The sequence below is a fragment of the Jaculus jaculus genome, chromosome 4 (assembly GCF_020740685.1).
Source record: "Jaculus jaculus isolate mJacJac1 chromosome 4, mJacJac1.mat.Y.cur, whole genome shotgun sequence".
NCBI lineage: Eukaryota > Metazoa > Chordata > Mammalia > Rodentia > Dipodidae > Jaculus > Jaculus jaculus.
This window is the reverse complement of record NC_059105.1, coordinates 81,201,854-81,219,854: the sequence shown is the minus strand read 5'-3', so window position 1 is coordinate 81,219,854 and position 18,001 is coordinate 81,201,854. Positions and strand designations below refer to the sequence as shown.

At 38.5% G+C, this 18,001-nt stretch overlaps 1 protein-coding gene across 9 annotated transcripts in view; it reads left to right on the top strand.

Annotated features, from left to right (window-relative positions):
* The window catches only part of Pkp4 (plakophilin 4), a 247,223-nt gene that overhangs the window by 85,354 nt on the left and 143,868 nt on the right, over positions 1 to 18,001 (top strand). The gene's annotated exons all lie outside the window — the stretch shown is intronic.

The following is an 18,001-nucleotide window of genomic DNA, read 5'->3' as shown; positions in this document are numbered from 1 at the left end:
CTTCAGTGTCATGTTCATGTTTATTTTTTAAGGCACTAATACTTTGTCCATTTACCCAAGTAGTCTGCTAATTTAGGTCTTGTCTATAGTGCTTGGAGAAATATTTCAGAATCTGGATTTTAATTCTTAAGGTTTAAAAACTTAATAATATGGTAAATATAAATCTAAATGTCTAGGTATAGTTTTCTGCCCCCACCCTCCAAAAGAATTTGCATGCCCTCCATGAAAGTTAATCTGCTCAGACAATATAATATTAATTCTTTTAAAAAGTCTGATGACTCAACAACTGGATGTGTTTCTAAAGAGTAAGTAATAAACTAAACATTAGACATTTTTCTAGGGTATTCTTAAAAAACTCAGTATCAGTAGCTCATATGACTAATGACAATAAAGAATTGCTTTACTATATGCCATAGCTTAAAGATGAAAGAGTCCTCTTTGCGTGATGGGTATCTGATACTAGCAGAGCCTTTAAGAAAACAATTTTACAAATTACTCTAGTAAAAAGATGCCAAAACATTTTCCACTTCCTCCTAAAACTTGAAGTTTAACCATTCTACAAAATAGGTATTTAACACACAATAAAATTATAGTCAGTGATTCTTTTTCATTTTTCATCACACTCCACAATATCAAAACTTCTGTGACCATCAAGGGAGAGAAAAATAATACTCCTATCACATTCAAGCTGTGAGATGAGAGAGCTCTGATTTCCTTAGGGCTTTTAGTATCACCAGGTTCTAATGAGGTATAATGATAAATTGATCAAAATTTCCAAAACTGATTTAAAATTTGCAACCTATGTACAGTAAACATAGTAGTATAGACTACATTTGTACTTTGAGATCAGATATCCCACCTGTTGAATCAAATACAAAGACCCATCATGATATTTTGGCACTAGAAAATTCCTTGGTCACCTCTGAGGTCCTTACAATTTTATCATTTGGCAATAAATTATGTCTGAATGAATAGTTGAGAAAGCAAAAAGATTCCATTTTCTCAAGGAAGCAAAGCAGTACAGATTATTTATTAAAAGAATTATCATATATCCTACTTGTCATAATTTTGTTTGCTTCTTTTTCTCTTCTTTGAGGAATTTAAGTTCATTAATATGCATTTACAGTTTCTATACTTAATTGCTTTAAAAAATGGTTGAGGAATAGCACTTAGGTCTTCCATCAGTCAACTCAGAACACCATGACTGTCTCTTGTACTCATATACGTGCATGGTTTAAAATGGCTAACTATAGGGGCTGGAGAGATAGATTAGCAGTTAGGGCACTTGCCTGCCCAGCCTAAGGACCCAGGTTCTATTCTCCAGGTCCCACGTAACTCAGATGCACAAGGTGACAAGTGCGTCTGGAGTTCATTTGCAGTGGCTAGAGTCCCTGGTGCACCCATTATTTATCTCTCTGTCTCTCAATCTCTCTCTCTCCTCCCTTTTTCTATCTCTAATAAATAAATGAATACAAAAAAATTGCTAACTATAATTTCCACCAGAGGTTTTGTAGCACCAGATAGTCTTCAGTTGGACTGAAAACTTCCTGAGACTCTCCTAAAATATAGCATCTACCCAATGGGGAGGCAAGCTAGCTATGAGTTAATAGCTAATTACTTTTTACCTTTTATGTTTATGTTAAAATACTAGCTACAGTATCATTCTTAATCTATATGTTCAACTCTAATGGAATGATTAAGGTTCGTAATATCATGTATAAAAAAGTAATATTCTTAGATTGGTTGCATAATTATTTTTTTTTAAATAAGTCTTACTGCCTCACTGCCTAGCCATGGACCATAGTATCAGCTCTCCTGATCTTAAAGCATTGGGTAGCAGCAGCAGCAGCAGCATCTCAAGAAAGGTGTTACACTGGTACATAGGAGGAAGGGACCCTTCCATATGGCTGATCTTAACAGTGGGTTTCCATCCTAACTTCTTTGCTTACAGTGAGTCATTGAGTATTTTTTTTAATCCTCTTTGTGCCTCAGTTGCCTTTTGTAAAATAGGGATAGTAACAGTAACAGAAAATAGTAACACATGTAAATGTTTTACAACAGTATTTGGCACCCTATAAGGCTGATGTTAACCATGTCACCACCATCTCCACATAGGAAAAGGTTCTTAGGAGGAGCCATTTAGGGCTTTAGTGAGCTTTCTTCTGGACATTGATATCAGAAGACAAAAGGCTTTTCTGAGCATTACCATGTTTATCTCCTGCACTGGAACAGTTTTATGTGTATATATTATGTGAAATAGAGCAGGTGAAAGTAAATTTTATTAACATGCTGATATATTGCAACCTTAAACATACTGTCAAGTCATAGATTAAAGGATTGCAAAATAAGATCTTTTTAATAGGGCTGGAGAGATGGCTTAGCGGCTAAGTACTTGCCTGTGAAGCCTAAGGACCCCGGTTCAAGGCTCAGTTCCCCAGGACTCATGTCAGCCAGATGCACAAGGGGGCACACACATCTTGAGTTCGTTTGCAGTGGCTGGAGGTCCTGCCGTGCCCATTCTCTCCCTCCCTCTCTCTCTCTCTCTCTTTCTCACCTCTCACTCACTCTTTCTCTCTGTCACTCTCAAATAAATAAACCACAAAAAAAATTTTTTTAAAGATCTTTTTAATACTTATGTACATTGTAAGAAGAAAAGTGTGGATTCTTCATTGAGTAAATTCAAAGCTACTAAAATACCTCACATATCATCCCTCTGGAAAATTCATAGGCAGTGGGAAGGAGGGAAATGGCAAGCAACCAGTAGCAGTTTTCTTAATAAACCACCACTCTATTAACTATCTGGAATTAGCTTTCAGGTGTCATAAAAAAAAAGACATATCCTCCAGTGACTATGCTTTCCCTAGGGCCCTCCAGTGATAGATGATGTTCCTGCTCCTTCCCTTAATGTTGGAATTCACATCTCCTTTTAGGAAGTGAGAACTTTTTACAGTGATATCAGACACAGGTATAGAAGGAGCCCTCACTCTGGCACATAAGAAAGACCATTCTCTTCTGTTCTGTTCTTTTCTAGGCTAGTTTTTTCATGAGGCCATACCCACCCTGGCTTGAGTCTCATTTGGTTGCTAGCACGTCACAGTCCTCGGTCTCGCATGTCACAGGCCTCTGCCTAGCACTTCACAGCCCTTGGCTTAGCATGTCACAGCTGTAGGTCTAGCACATCATAGTTCTCTGTCTCTAGCACTTCAGAGCCCTTGATCTAGCACGTCACAGCCATCAGTCTAGCATGTCACAGCTGTAGGTCTAACACTTCACAGCCCTGTCTAGCATGTTACAGCCCTAGACCTAACATGTTACAGACCTCCGTCTAGCATATCATAGCCTTTCGTCTAGCACATCACAGTCCTTAGTGGCTCTTCATCCTGTGTTCCAAGGACCTGCATAATTGGCAAATCTTTTTTTTTTTTAATGTTCAACATTCACTTTAAAAATATTTTATTATTTATTCGAGAGAGAGAGAAAGAGGCAATGAATGGGTAGGTCAAGTCCTCCAGCCACTGCAGATGAACTCCAGATGCATGCACCATCTTGTGTGTCTGGCTTACATGGGTCCTGAGGAATCAAACCTAGGTCCTTTGGCTTTTTAGGGAAGCGCCTTAACTGCTAAGCCATCTCCAGCACCAAAGCCTTGTTTTATACATGTGCTATGGTTTCTCCTCCCCAGCACCTTCATCCTATTAGTAAATGATGGTTTAAGTTGATTGATAATACTATTTGACTGTCTTTGCACCTACCTTGCTGCTTTGAGGAAAAGAAAATCTTTCAGCACCTAGACAGCTTGTTACTCCAGTATACAGTTTAAATTACCCTTTATCCAGACTGACCTGAGAATTAAATTCACTCTCCAAAAGTAACTGAGTAACAGCTTGTTGTATACTGCTAATTAAATATAATAAATATAACTTTCATCTCCCATCTGTCCATATTAGAGGACAGTTAAGTGTAGTGAATAAAGGATGAAGTTTATCTTGATGACATCTACCATCATGGATGATATGGGTGGCTGACAAAGTTATTTTGATTGTGCTTTATGAAGAACACAAAAGTAACCTATATGATCATATAATGGTAATGGGATCCTAGGACTTGAACCTGAAATTGCAGGAAGTGTCAGTTGGGTTACAGCCATCAGTTGCCTGTAAACAGGACCATCACTTGGCAGATTCTGTTGTTTAACTCAACTCCTAATAAGAACCTGGAAGTCCAGGATGAACTCAGAGATGGGTCAGGAAAGGTATTTTAGATCCTGACCGTTTTCAGATCTCTGAAAAATTTATTAATGCTGAATAACTAGATTAATGTCTTATATGTGATAGTCATATGAAGAAATGTGGCAGAACGCAGTACCTCTAAAGGGCTTGGTCTTCTGTGAAAACCATAGACTGGAATGATTGATGTATCCCTGAAATGCACAGCACTACTTTGGCTGCATAGGAATTGAATTTGGATGCTCAAAGCCTTACTCTTGCCCTCTGCAAATTTGATGTGTTCCAGTGTGCACTTCACAGGCACAGAGAAGCAATGAGCCAAGGTTGTGTGCATGGCATTATCTATCAGCTGCAGAGTATACATTGCACTTTTGCATTAGATAGGTTATGATTGCTTGGCTTTAGATGTGTTTTTCAAAATAGAACCATATGGCGGAACATGGGTAGGATTAACAAGTATATTTCAAAGTTTTGTATAGGGTACAAGATGACTTTTGTAGAATGATTCATGTAATAATGATTAGACTCTCATCTAATTGTAATATTTCTTAAATAAATGAGATACTTGCTTGAACTTGGCCAACCTTCTGTGGTATTCTTAACTTTGATTGTATTGTCTTCCCATAAACCGCATTCTTTTATTGTTTGTTGATGATTTAAGAAACTTGGAATCCAGCCTTAAGGTTGAGGCCAGTTCAGATTATATGAAATGGAAGGCAAAGGGTAGATATATTTTGGTATTTTTCTTCTGGTAAGGTCCAGAATCAGATACTGTGGATACTTCTTCTGTTTTCTAATATGAGTGAAAATTACAGTGTTCATACTATAAGGACATTCTCAAAGAAAATACTGCCTTTAAAGATATTTTCTAACTTGTGGAAATTTCAATTGTATGGTCTTCATACCTACATAAATTTAAATGATAGTTAAATTTCAAAGAGTGAAATGAAAGCTTGGAATCCTTAACTTTTGAAGATAAAACAAGGAAATTTGGAGATCAACTGTGGCCTATTGATATTACTTCATTTTTACATGGATATCTTTGGTAATTATCCACCCTTCCTGTATGGCAGAATGCCCAGATCTGAACAAATTCCAGTATAATTATTTACTTTATTCCTCTGAAACTGAAACAACTCAACTATTACGCACCTGCCTTTGCAACTTCCTTTTCTTCAGGCCCCTGGGTTTGTTTATATTGAAGTAGTCCTCTCTGACACAATTCGGCCTTATGCAGAAGGCAAACGTTTGATTTCAGCTGTAAACAAGCATAGTTTATGATAAAGCTAAAAGCACTATACTGTAAGTACAATATCTGAATTTTTTATCTTTCCTATTAGTGGCTTAGTTGTTTTCTACTGGTAACTAAATTTTCCTGGCAGTTGTGTGATCTGCATCATGAACTATGAGGTAAGGATGGATCTTCTCTTCTTAGTGAGCTTTGGGATGAATGTTGTTTCCTTAGTATTGTAGAAACAGACTTAAAAAGAGAGCAAATAGTGGGTCTTCTGTGATGTTATTTGGCTTATATTCAAATGTTCCTTGTCCTCCTAGGTTATATGTAAATGTGTAAAATTTCACATTGTGTATGCTGGTGAGGCAGTGATCAAACATGCACTGCTGTTAGTCCCCAGCAAGTACATTTTACTCATTATCTGGGGAGCAATCAGCTAGACCCTCTAATGCAGTCTGCCAGTCTTAACCTGACCAGAGTTACATTTAACTGAATATTTGTTCTATATGATTAGGAAACATCTTTTTAGATATGTTGACATTGTAGGGTTTTTCGGCGGGGTGGGGGCACTAACTTTAGCAATTTGAACAGACTTCATCTGGCTCCCCACACGTAGTTTCATCATACATGCTACCTGGTAGGTGTCTGAAAATACTTACTGGTACATGAATCAAAAATGTAAGCATATATACTATCCTCTATACTAGCTTTATCTTGCTCATAGTTATTAAATATGTACTGTAGGCCTACTTTGAGTAAAGCACTTTGTCAAGGAAAGGCAGAATCTGGGAAAGGGATTATGAAAATAATGTGCTTTATATAGTTCTATACTCAGAATACATGGGCATAAGCAATAGTGTATATTTCAATGTGGAATGATTGACATATTATGAATATACATTAATGGAGCCACAAGATCCATGAGCCTGTTTGTTTTTGCCCTCTTTATATTTAAGCAGGCTACCACATACATGCTATGTCAGTTGTATGCAAATTTACTAAAACTTAGATATTCTTAACTTTAATTTTTATCATTGAATTACATTTCATTAACATTTAAAAGTAATATAATATTTTTTCATTTGTTAAAATTTAAAGCCAACCCTGACATTTCATGTTTAAAATTATAATTTCCTTTTCAGTTGAATAACCCAATTCACAATTTCTGTTCAGAGTTCTTACTAATATCTGGAATATTTTTTCCCCTGTGCATGAAAACTTCATGCTGTTAAATTGGACATGACTGCTGAGTCAGTGAGAGCAAATGGATGACAAGTTCATTCAGCATTAAACTGTATTCTGCATGATCATTTTTGTTTTTAGAATCACTTCTGGAGTGAAATATTTCAGAAGTGTTTCTTTTCCTTAAGCTGAAACCCTGACACTACTCCCTTGCTGTCACAGAGCATGGATTTCATGGTGTCTCTCTTCATGCTTCAGTGTTCTCAGTTTCCAAATGGCAATTTTTGTTAGTTGCCAGAAATAGATCCATATAGTTCATTTGTTTATGTTTCCTAAATATATTGTTTTTCAAACTGATCAGAGCTGCTTCTGTCTCAGCAAAGCAATTTAGGGTTTGATTATATTGTCTCAAGCTTTCCTAAGAAAAATCATTTAAAATGCAGCCTTGCCGGGCATGGTGGCGCACATCTTTAATCCCAGCACTCAGGAGGCAGAGGTAGGAGGATCGCTGAGAGTTCAAGGCCACCCTGAGACTATACATCAAAAAAACAAAATAAATAAATAAATAAAATGTAGTCTTTATAAAATCTGAAGTAGTTTAATACACTTAAACCTTAAAAGTTGATGGGTAGCAGGAACCAGATATAACAAACTGAGGGAAAAAAAACTTTGTTGAAGCAAAAGCAAATACACATGATATAATTATCTTGTATATGAAAATAAATATCATAAGAAATGAGTATTCTTACTAATAAACTCTTTGGCTCTTGAAAGTCCAATTTTCCACTAATATTATAGTTGACATTATTTCAATGTTCAGACTATTAAACTAGTACTTTCACTTGTAGTTTTCCATATAAAACTTCCTATAGAGTGAGCTAGTGATGCTCATTGGCATTGTCTACTCTTGACAGGTCTAGTTCAATGCTTTTTTCATTCCCTTCCTTTATAAATGCCTTTTCCTCACAGAGTTGACATATTTTCAAAACATTTGCCATAGATTGCCTCTTTAAAAAAAATTATAAGCCTTTTTATTCAAGTGTGGATTAAATTAGCATATTCCTTATTGTCACATACCAGATCACAAGTGCCTCATGTATCTCTTGCTTTTAAACTATTTGGAGATAGAGCTTGAGTTTTCTCATTGCACCATTTTTAAAACTAAATATGTGTTTTATACACACGTACTCTTAACACACACTCTTAACAGCAGGATCTTGATTCTTCTTTAATTTCAGTTAGCAAAAATAATGAAAAAATTAATTCTTATTATGTGAAAAAATATCTTATTGCTGCTGTTGGCTTCATTCTAAACTGTTGATTTGAAGGTCTGTAGGTAATAGTGTGAACCTAGGTATTTGTCTAGCTTTAAATACTGAACAGAATGCTTTCATTAAGCAAATTTGAGCTGAGTACAGAAATGGGTAAAGGTGACTGGCTGCACCTTTGTAAGGATTTTTAATGCCATGGGACAGATAAATGCAAATAAAAAGAAATCTGAGTATGAAATGAGCACTTTTCCTACAGAAATATGTATTCATAAATATAGCTTCCACAAGCATTCATGAACAAAACACAAGAAGACTTCTTAAATGGTAAGTAGATATCTTCACAAGCTTACTACCCCCAGTATTTTCCAGGTTTCTTACAAAATGTTTTAAATAAAATCTAAAGCTACAAAATAAAATGTCTAGTAGTGGGAAAAGCCTTCACTAAAATTAGAATAATAGGGGATGGGGAGATGGCTTAGCTGTTAAGGCTCTTGCCTGTGAAGCCTCAGGACCAAGGTTTTTTTCCCCAGTACCCATGTTAGCCAGATGCACAAGGTGGCACATGTTTCGAGAGTGCACTTGCAGTATCTGGAGGCTCTGGTATGCCCATTGTTTCTATCTCACTCTTCCTCTCTCTCTTCCAATTAATAAAATAAAAATTTAAAAATTAGAGTAATAAACCTGGGCCTGGTGGTGCATACCTTTAATGCAGCACTCAGGAGGCAGAGGTAGGAGGATCATTGTGATTTTGAGGCCAACTTTGGTTACAGAATGAGTTCCAGGTCAACTTAGGCTAGGGATGAACGCTGCTTCAAACAAAAAAGAAAGAAAAGAATCGTGATTAATAGTAATAATTAGGCTAAGAGTGGCAGATAAGATAAATTTATGTAGGTAATCAGGTGGGAGAATTTGTTAGATGAATTGTGGTTGAGAAGCTTTCTTGTGTTTGACTGACAGTAGACCTTAGATTGTGGAAGGGAGTTCTGACACAGTGGTTAAAAGCCAGAGTTTCTGCCTCTAGCCTGCTAAGCTATATGACCTTGAGCAAGTTACTCAGTCCATAGAGTTCCCATCCTAAAATCAGTAAGCATTCAATATACATTCTCTGCTGGTTAGTCTTATGATGACATGTAATTAAAATGAGTGGTGACAGCCTGTAATCTTAGCACCTGGGAACTGGAGGCAAGAGGGTATGAAGTTGAAAGTCATCCTCTTCCATAGGGAATTTAAGGTCAGCCTAAGCCATATATGACAGTGAATAACAGTGAGATGTAGAGAAGCAGTGAAAATAGCATGTTGTAGTTGTGATGACTTGTGATGGTTAAAGCACTGATTGCCAAGCTAACAGGATTTAGAATAGCCCCGGAAACAAATCATTGGTCAAGTCAGTGAGTAATTTTCTGGATTTAGTGGGAAGACCCACCATCTCGTGGTCTGATTTCCTAGACCTTATAGAAAGGAGAAAGCTAGCTAAACATCCACTTCATCCCTGCTGATGTGATGCCACCTGCCTGTTTCTGCCATGCTTCCCCCACTGTGATAGACATCCCTCGAAACTGTAAGCCAAAATAAATTCTTTCTTTACCTAAGCTGTTTCTGCTCGCATATTTTGCTTCAGCAATGAGAAGCTGTCTGATACAGCAGTTTTATGCAATGAAGAAGGACACTCCGAGGCAGGGGCCTAGCTGGGTTGGATCTGTAAGGAGTTTTGACAGCATGATGAAGAGGCTTGGACTCATGCCAAGTAGGGTTTATGTCATCAAGGTAGCTCACAGATTGATGGGAAGTATGAGTGCCTGCTGGGACCTGAGAGGTAAGGGTTATATAAGAATTATAAACTGACTCTACAAATCAGCTCTTTCCAAACATTGACATATTCAGAAATCTCATTAAGAGCTTCCTCAGATATATCTACCAGTGGCATTAGAAGAAATTATACAAAGTATCATTAAGAGAGGAAGATACAGAAAAGTTTGCAGCCCAGCTGTCAACTCCAAAGAGACCATCTACCATATTCCCGAGGTTGGGTTGTTATATGGTGCTAGTTTGCAAAAATATTCACTTTTAAAAGTTACCTTAAAAGCCGGGCGTGGTGGTGCACGCCTTTAATCCCAGCACTCGGGAGGCAGAGGTAGGAGGGTCGCCGAGAGTTCGAGGCCACCCTGAGACTACATAGTGAATTCCAGGTCAGCCTGAGCCAGAGTGAGACCCTACCTTGAAAACACCAAAAAAAAAAAAAAAAAAAGTTACCTTAAGACATACTGTTTGGTAGCTTACACTTGATGCTTCCTTTTTCCCTTGCTGCTAAAAAAGTCATTTTCCACAAAATTAACATCAGAAGACTTTTGTTCAAACACATCTTTTTCTGGGTTTGATGGTTCATGCATCTTAATCAGGGGATTTGGGAGGCTGAGTTGGGAGGATTACAAGTTTAAGGCCATTCTGGACTACAGAATGCATGTTTGGTCTCAAAAAAATAACACCAAAAATAAATAAATGCAATGAAAAACCTAGATCCTTTAAAAATATTTTTATTTATGTATTAGAGAGAGAGAGAATGATTGTGTATACCAGGGCCTCCAGCTGCTGCAAATGAACTCCAGATACATGAGCCGCATTGTGCATCTGGCTGGGGTCTTGGGGAATTGAACCTGAGCCCTTTAGCTTTGCAGGGAAACACTTTAACAGCTAAGCCATCTCTCCAGTTCACTAGCTCTTTTTTAAATATCTTAAGTGAAGTCGTGGTCCTTTTCCTTTAGTATGGGCCATGCTAAAGGCTTCTTTTTCCTTGTTCAGACATTGATTGGCCCATTCAACTCAACAGGCTGGACATACACTGATAGATGTTGAAATGATGTCACTTTTTCCTGGGGAGAAGGCATGTGTACTGACAGGATTATATTTTCTATCTTTTAAATGCTTCTAGTAATATTTCATTGAAAATATAGCCTTACTGAGTCAAGCCTAAGCCTGAAGAAATACTGGTGCTTTTACAAAGAAGGCGAGAGTTTATCACTGCTGTGATGGCACGTACCCCTAATCTGTTCTTGCCTTCTGTAACCTGGATGTAATCCAACACCAAGTGTAATCACTCGGACTGATTTATCAGACCTGGCAGAGCTCACACTGGTAAACTCTAAATGTTCCCTTGTGATATATTCCTACACAGAAGAAGAGAAATGTAGTAATTAGGACTGCCTTATTTTATGACTAGTACTATGTAAAAAATATGGAGCTACTTCTAATACCGCTCTTCTATTTTAGGAAAAGTCTTCTCAGTGGTTTGTTTTGACCAGAAGACTAGAAGTACACAAAGGAGTAAAGCAGATAGGACACAAGACAGTGCATAATACAAGATCTTCTTTGCTGTTCAGTTGTTTTAGCTCATAGCTTTAGTGCCACCAAATATCCCTAAATAAAGCTCTTAAATACCTTGAGAAGTCACATGGTTTTGATTTCAGTAGTGGATTAAAAATGACAAGTTGGGCCGGGCGTGGTGGCGCACTCCTTTAATCCCAGCACTTGGGAGGCAGAGGTAGGAGGATCACCATGAGTTTGAGGCCACCCTGAGACTACATAGTGAAGTTTACGTCAGCCTGGACCAGAGAGAGGAAAAAAAAGGCAAGTTGGAAGGATAAACAACAACCACCATAACTCAGCTCCATGTCAGATTGCTGCTTGGCAGTGAAGCAAAAGAGACTACCAGCAAGGCAGAAGCCCCCTTCCAGGGCCTGCTAGCTGGATACTTGGGTGCTTATGAGTAGCTGATCAACCCACAACCTTCAAAGATCCCTGGGAGCTTTAGTATATCCTTGTGCGTCATTGCACCGTAGTGACTCTCTACATTCCTTATTATTTGCAGTGATAATCTGATAGCCCTGACCTATCATTAAACTCTTGCAGTGTTTCACTGTCCTTTCCTAAAGAACTTAATAAAATATTTAACAAATTTTGGTATAGTGGGGGAAAATGCAGGCATTGGTGTCAGAAAGACCTGGAATAAAATGCAGACTCCCTGCAAATAACTTTGTGATACTGGCTAAGCCCCTTAATCTCTCAGAGCCTGACTCCAATTCTATAAAACTAACTATAGTAATGCCCAGTTCAATCAGATCCTCTACTTAAAATGCTAATAAAGTGCTTGGTATTTAATAAGTGGTCAAGTCCATATTCAGGAGCAGAGCTATCACATTATTTGGTGTTTCATGATTATCAAAGTTTTGTCTGTCTTTGGGGGCTTTATTGATAAAGCTGACACTGAAATCTAATTATCCTTAAACTTACTATAGCAGAATGAAGCCACCCACTCTGTGTGGAATACTGTTTACTCTGTTTTTCTTTATTTCATGTTGAACACTAAGTTTTATTTCCATCTTCATCTACCAGAGATATTCCATTTCCAGTCTTCCAAGTTAGTTTTGTGAGTTAAAACAACCCTCATGCTTTTTTTTTTATAAACTCTCAGAATCTGTCCCAGGACACTTTCTCACCAGAACTGTGTGCAAATAATTTGCAATATAAAACCACCTAATGTTGGTACCTAAGAAGCCATTAATTGTTTTTGCCAGTGTGAGCTATAGTCAAGTGTAGGGGTCATTTTGGTCAGTTTGGGGTGATGTGCTTAAGCAGTCATTATGCTGCATGTACTGAAAGCCTCACACAGAAGTAGGGGATATATACTTTGAACTCTGTAAACATTCCCAACCAGTTCTACTGAAAAGAATTTCTTCCCTAACTTGAGTTTACAGAAAGGAATCATTTCCTTTTTAAATTTTTGCTTTTGTCAACAATCTTATACATAATCTCCTCCCATTACCTTCTCTAGGCTTCCTCCTCATCCCTTTTTCACCAAGCCCCCTCTTTCCAACTAGTCCCTCTTCTACTATTTTTCCCTTGTGTGTTTGCGTGGCCCACTGATTTTAATTAGGGTTGCCTGGGTATGCAGGGGTGGAAGACTTTTTTATCAGATCATGTGCAGTTTACCAGTGACTACACCACTGCAGAAAATGTCATTCACTGGGAATTATTTCTTGAGGAGTTTTAATATTTTCAGTCGTAATATTAACCCCAAAATGCTCTGTAACATGTTATATTCAAGAATTCCTCATTTCCTGGAAGATATGTTTAGAATTCCTGTATATAAACTGTAGTGGCAAGAAAAGAATGTAGCCTAGCTATAGTGACACAGGCCTGTAACACTGGGACTGAAAAAGCTGAGGCAGGAGGATCATGAGGCTTAATTAGCCTGAGTTTCATAGAAAGGCATTACAAATGAATACCAAACTGATTGGACATGGCAATTTCTGACTTATTTTTATTTAGTATGGGCATTGCAACTTTCCATTTATTTATTGCTTTAATTTTTGTTTGAATTCTCTTTAGAAGGGAGTCTCCTTAAAGTGCTTAGACTGCACTGTATTTTTTAATATATATATTTTTTATTGACAACTTCTGTACTTACAGACAACAAACCATGGTATTTCCCTCCCTTCCCTTCCCCTCCCCCACTTTCTCCTTCAGAACTCTGCTCTCTGTCATGTCCCCTCCCTCTCTCCATTAATCTCTCTTTTAACTTGATGTCATCATCTTTTTCTCCTATTATGAGCATCTTGTGTGGGTATTGCTAGGCACTGTGAGGTCTTGGATATTGAGGCCAAATTCTGTCCCGACAGTTGTATGTAAGGAGTGGCACCCTTCCTTTGGCTCTTACATTCTTTACGCCACCTCTTACACAATGGACTGTGAGCCTTGGTGGGTGTGAGGCGTTTCAGTGCTGGACACTCTTCCATTCCTTCTTCTCATCACTGTGTTGCCTTTTGGGTCATCCCAATGGTCATCACCATCTGAAAAGAGCAGCTTCTCTAACCAGAAGTGAGAGTAGCATTAATATATGGGTATGAACATTGAGTGTAGTGCTTTCAGGGCAATTTGGTGAGAGTAATATATGCATTTATCCAGACAAGAGCAGTCTTTCTACCCCCAAGGCTCATGACCTCCCCCACCATAGGCTTTTGATTAGGTACATATTCCCTCCCACAGAGTGGGCCTTCAGTCCAATTAGAGAGCACTTGGTTTCCCCCAGCGCAGACATGCCACAAGTGTACTTATTCAGTCATTTGACCTGTCTGGCCAAACTTGAGGCTTCCAGTGTCCACTGTGTTCACCGCTGATGATGTCTGTCTCCCATAAGACTGCATACAGTGCAACGTTTTCCAGCTTTCAGTTGACTGGACTACAGGCAATAGCCTGTAATGTTTTGGAGGCAACTGGGACCTCCCTGGCCAATGACTCACTTGAAGGTATCCCATCCCTGGCATTGAAAATTTTCTAGTAACAATCTATGGTTTCTGGATGTGCCGTTATGTAAGAAAGCAGATTTTCATGTGTCTTATTCAGAATATCTTCAATTTTTTTTGATTGACCCCCCCCCCCACCCTTCTTTTATACAATCTCTTCCCCTGACCTAGTTTAGGCCTTTCCCCTCCCTGTAATCTGTTCCTCTACTTACATATACACAATACCAACCTCTTTTAAGACCTTCCCTCTCTTCCTTCCTTGATAGCCTTTTTCTAGCTTATGGGCCTCTGCTACTGATTTTTCATTCCAGTTCATATACTAGTCTATACATTTGTAGGTAAGATCCACATATAAGAGAGAATAGTTTGCACTGTATTCTTTTTTTTTTTTTTTTTTTTTTTTTTTGGTTTTTCGAGCTAGGGTCTCACTCTGGCTCAGGCTGACCTGTAATTCACTATGTAATCTCAGGGTGACCTCGAACTCTCGGCGATCCTCTTACTTCTGCCTCCCGAGTGCTGGGATTAAAGGCGTGCGCCACCACCCAGCTTGCACTGTATTCTTAATCCTCCTGGCTTACTTTATCAAGTAGTTGGAATTAGAGGCATGCACCACCACACCCTGCTCTGGCTCTAACTTTTTTCATTTATTTATTTATTTATTTATTTAGAGAGAGAGAGAGAGAGAGAGAACACCAGAGTCTCTTGCTGCTACAAAAGAATGCAGAGCTGGAGGGAGGGCTTAGCGGTGAAAGCGTTTGCCTGCGAAGTCTAAGAACTCATACTCAGATCTCCAAGTCCCACATCAGCCATACTCATAGTGATGCAAGTATGCAGTGTCTGTCACACATGTGCCCAAGGGGCCATACATGTCTAGAGTTCATTTACTGAAGTAAATGAAGGCCCTGAAAGCCCTGACACGCCCATTCCCTCTCTCTCTGCCCCTCCCTCCCACCAAGTTAATAAAATAAAGAATGCAGATGCTTGTACCTTTTTGGTTTTTTGCATCTAGCTTTATATGAGTACTGGGTAACCAACCAAGCATCCTTAGCAGTTGAGCCATCTCCCTAGCCCTGTGCTTGGGTTTTAAAATGTCTGCACAAAGCGCAGATTAATTGCCAGTTCTTACTTACCTTTATATCCATTGAAAGCTGGTCTGTGTGGCTCTGATCCCTTTGTATGCATTGCCTCACTTTAACCTCACCCTCATTTTACAATCTTGTTGCTGTTATTCTACCCATTTTGTGGATGAGGAAGCCAAACCTTAGAGACTAGTGAAACTTAAGTCTACCAGAATTTAAATCACATACACAGCCCATACTTCATAACATACACTTAGTATTTGTTAAATCATTAGTCTTTTATATCTGATTAAAATCCAGGCATTGCCAAGGACTTCAGTTGGGGTAGGGTGGTATAGTAGTTTGAATGTGATAGTTTAAAAGTATGGCCCCATAGACTCAGGTGTTTCCTTGAAATTGAGCTTGCAACCTGAGCTCCTAGTGGACAGATCTGTATGGGGCAGGGGGTCGAATCTTGGAGTCCACTCCTAATGTTTGTTTGGGAGCAGATCTGAGACCTGCCCAAAGACATGGAGAGAGCAGTTTGATTCCTGGCAGTTGGTGCTTGCTGGTGTTGGTATTCGATTGCTGTGGTTGTTTCTCTCTGCTTGGATCTATGAAAGGGACCCAGCTTCTTTTGCCTTTGATGGTGTTTCTCTGGACTCTATAAGCCTGAAGTAAACCCCTTTCCTCCAATAAACTGTGTCTGGTTTGATGTTTATCCCAGCAACATGGAATTGACTATAACAGGAGGCTATGTGACCCGATAGCCCACAGTTTATAAACTTCCATTGCCTGCTAATCCCCTCTGGCAGGCAGTCCTCTGGTAGACAGGTTCCAAGAAGAAAATAGTGCGGAGGCCCTCTAGTGAAGGTGCCCAAATATGCTTTGAGTGTCTCTTAGCAGGTTGTTCTGAGTTGAGATATGAATTGAGGCCTCCAGGCACTAAAACAGTCAGCTCTGCTGTAAACCTGTCAGGTTGCACATCTGTTAGCAGTGAGACATCCAAACACTATGGTTTAAGCAATATAGAAATATATACCATAGAGCAGTGGTCCCAATAAGCCCCTGTGTAGCGTTGCTTATGTCTTTGCCATCCTCAGGGCTAAAGCAGCTCCCAGTATTCACTGGGCTTATCCAGCAGGTAGGGATTAGACCTATGGCACAGCACACACATTCCTTAGGAAGAGAACGGGCTTCTAGCATGGCCCTGATGAACAAACCAGAGACAGCCAGCAATCCAGCCACCGTCTGTTCTAGAAGATGATGCCCTGGCACCTGAGCCTTGTTTCTCTGCTCTCATTCATTCCTGCTTTACTGTGCCATACTTTTGGTTTGGTCTGGGCTGGTCTCAAGGTTATGTTGGTGGTCCATAAAGACCCAAACCAGAATTGTGACATGGATCCTTATTTTACCTTGGGATGTGGTTTTCCTTCTTTATGTCACATTTATAATAAAGACATACTAGAGAGAATAGAACAAAATCTGTTTGTGTGTGTGTGTGTGTGTATGTGTTTTCCCAATAAACTCATCTTAAATCACTTTTTTAAGTTCTCTTTTCCTTATAGGCTTAAAATACTGTTAGGCCCAACAACGTGCTGTCATGGATGATGGAGGAGGACCACCCCCCCCCAAAAAAAAGGCATCAAAGTACAAGAAGGACTAGTTGGAAAGAAGGGGAGGTTCAGTGATAGGGAGAGAGAAGAGAGAGGTAGGTTATGATTATGACATTATGTGCATGTATGAAAATGGTCAATACAGAGAAAAAAGATAAAACAATTTTTAGAATCCTATAAATATTTATTAAATTTCACAATCTTCATATTGAACTTTTTATGCTCTTGCCATCTTGTAAAATAATGGAAATTATTAAATATGTCTAGTATGAGCAATGTTGCTCTGTTATTCTAAATGTTTTCTTTCTATTTTTTACTTCTCAATTTTTGGATTTAGAAGAATTCTTGTGCTACTTTATGGCTTTCAGTTTAATTTTTTTCTAATTAAAAATTAATTTAATTTTGTGAGAGAGGGAGAGAGAAAGAGCCACAGACAGAGAAGAAAATGGGCATGCTAGGGACATCAACTGCTATGAACAAACTCCAGATGCATGAGCCCCCTTGTTCTCATGTGTGACATTGTGTGCTGTGTCTCTGCGCCTAGCTTACATGGGACCTGGAGATTCGAACAGGTGTTCTTAGGATTTGCAGACAAGTGCCTTAAGGGCTAAGCCTTCTCTTCACCTCTTGAATTTATTTTTATAAGGACATCAGGTTTCTCTCCCAAGTGACCAGAAATTCAGGTCTCATTTGTAAACACATTTTCCCTCATTGCTTGAAAATTCTTTGTGTTGCAGAAATGAGCAAATGTATTTATTTATTTGCAGAAATGTGAAATTTTTTAAAGTATAATCTCAATTAAATCATTGCATCTTTTCCCCTGTGAGACAGCTTTTGAACCACAAACATTTTGATCTATAAGAGTAGGAAAATTATGTTCTTCGGCTTTTTGTTTTCGGTATACCTCGTATGGGAGAAGTACATTACTCAAATATTTGTTGACTAAATTATACTTAAATTTTTAAATTTAAAAATTGTCCAGGTTTACTCCTTATGTTCAAAATAGTCAAATACTTTAATTATCTTGACTATAGTAACTGTTCCCAAATCGTCCACACATTCACATGCAGCATTCATACATGTGTTGAAACATACTATTTGTGTGTTTGTATTCACAA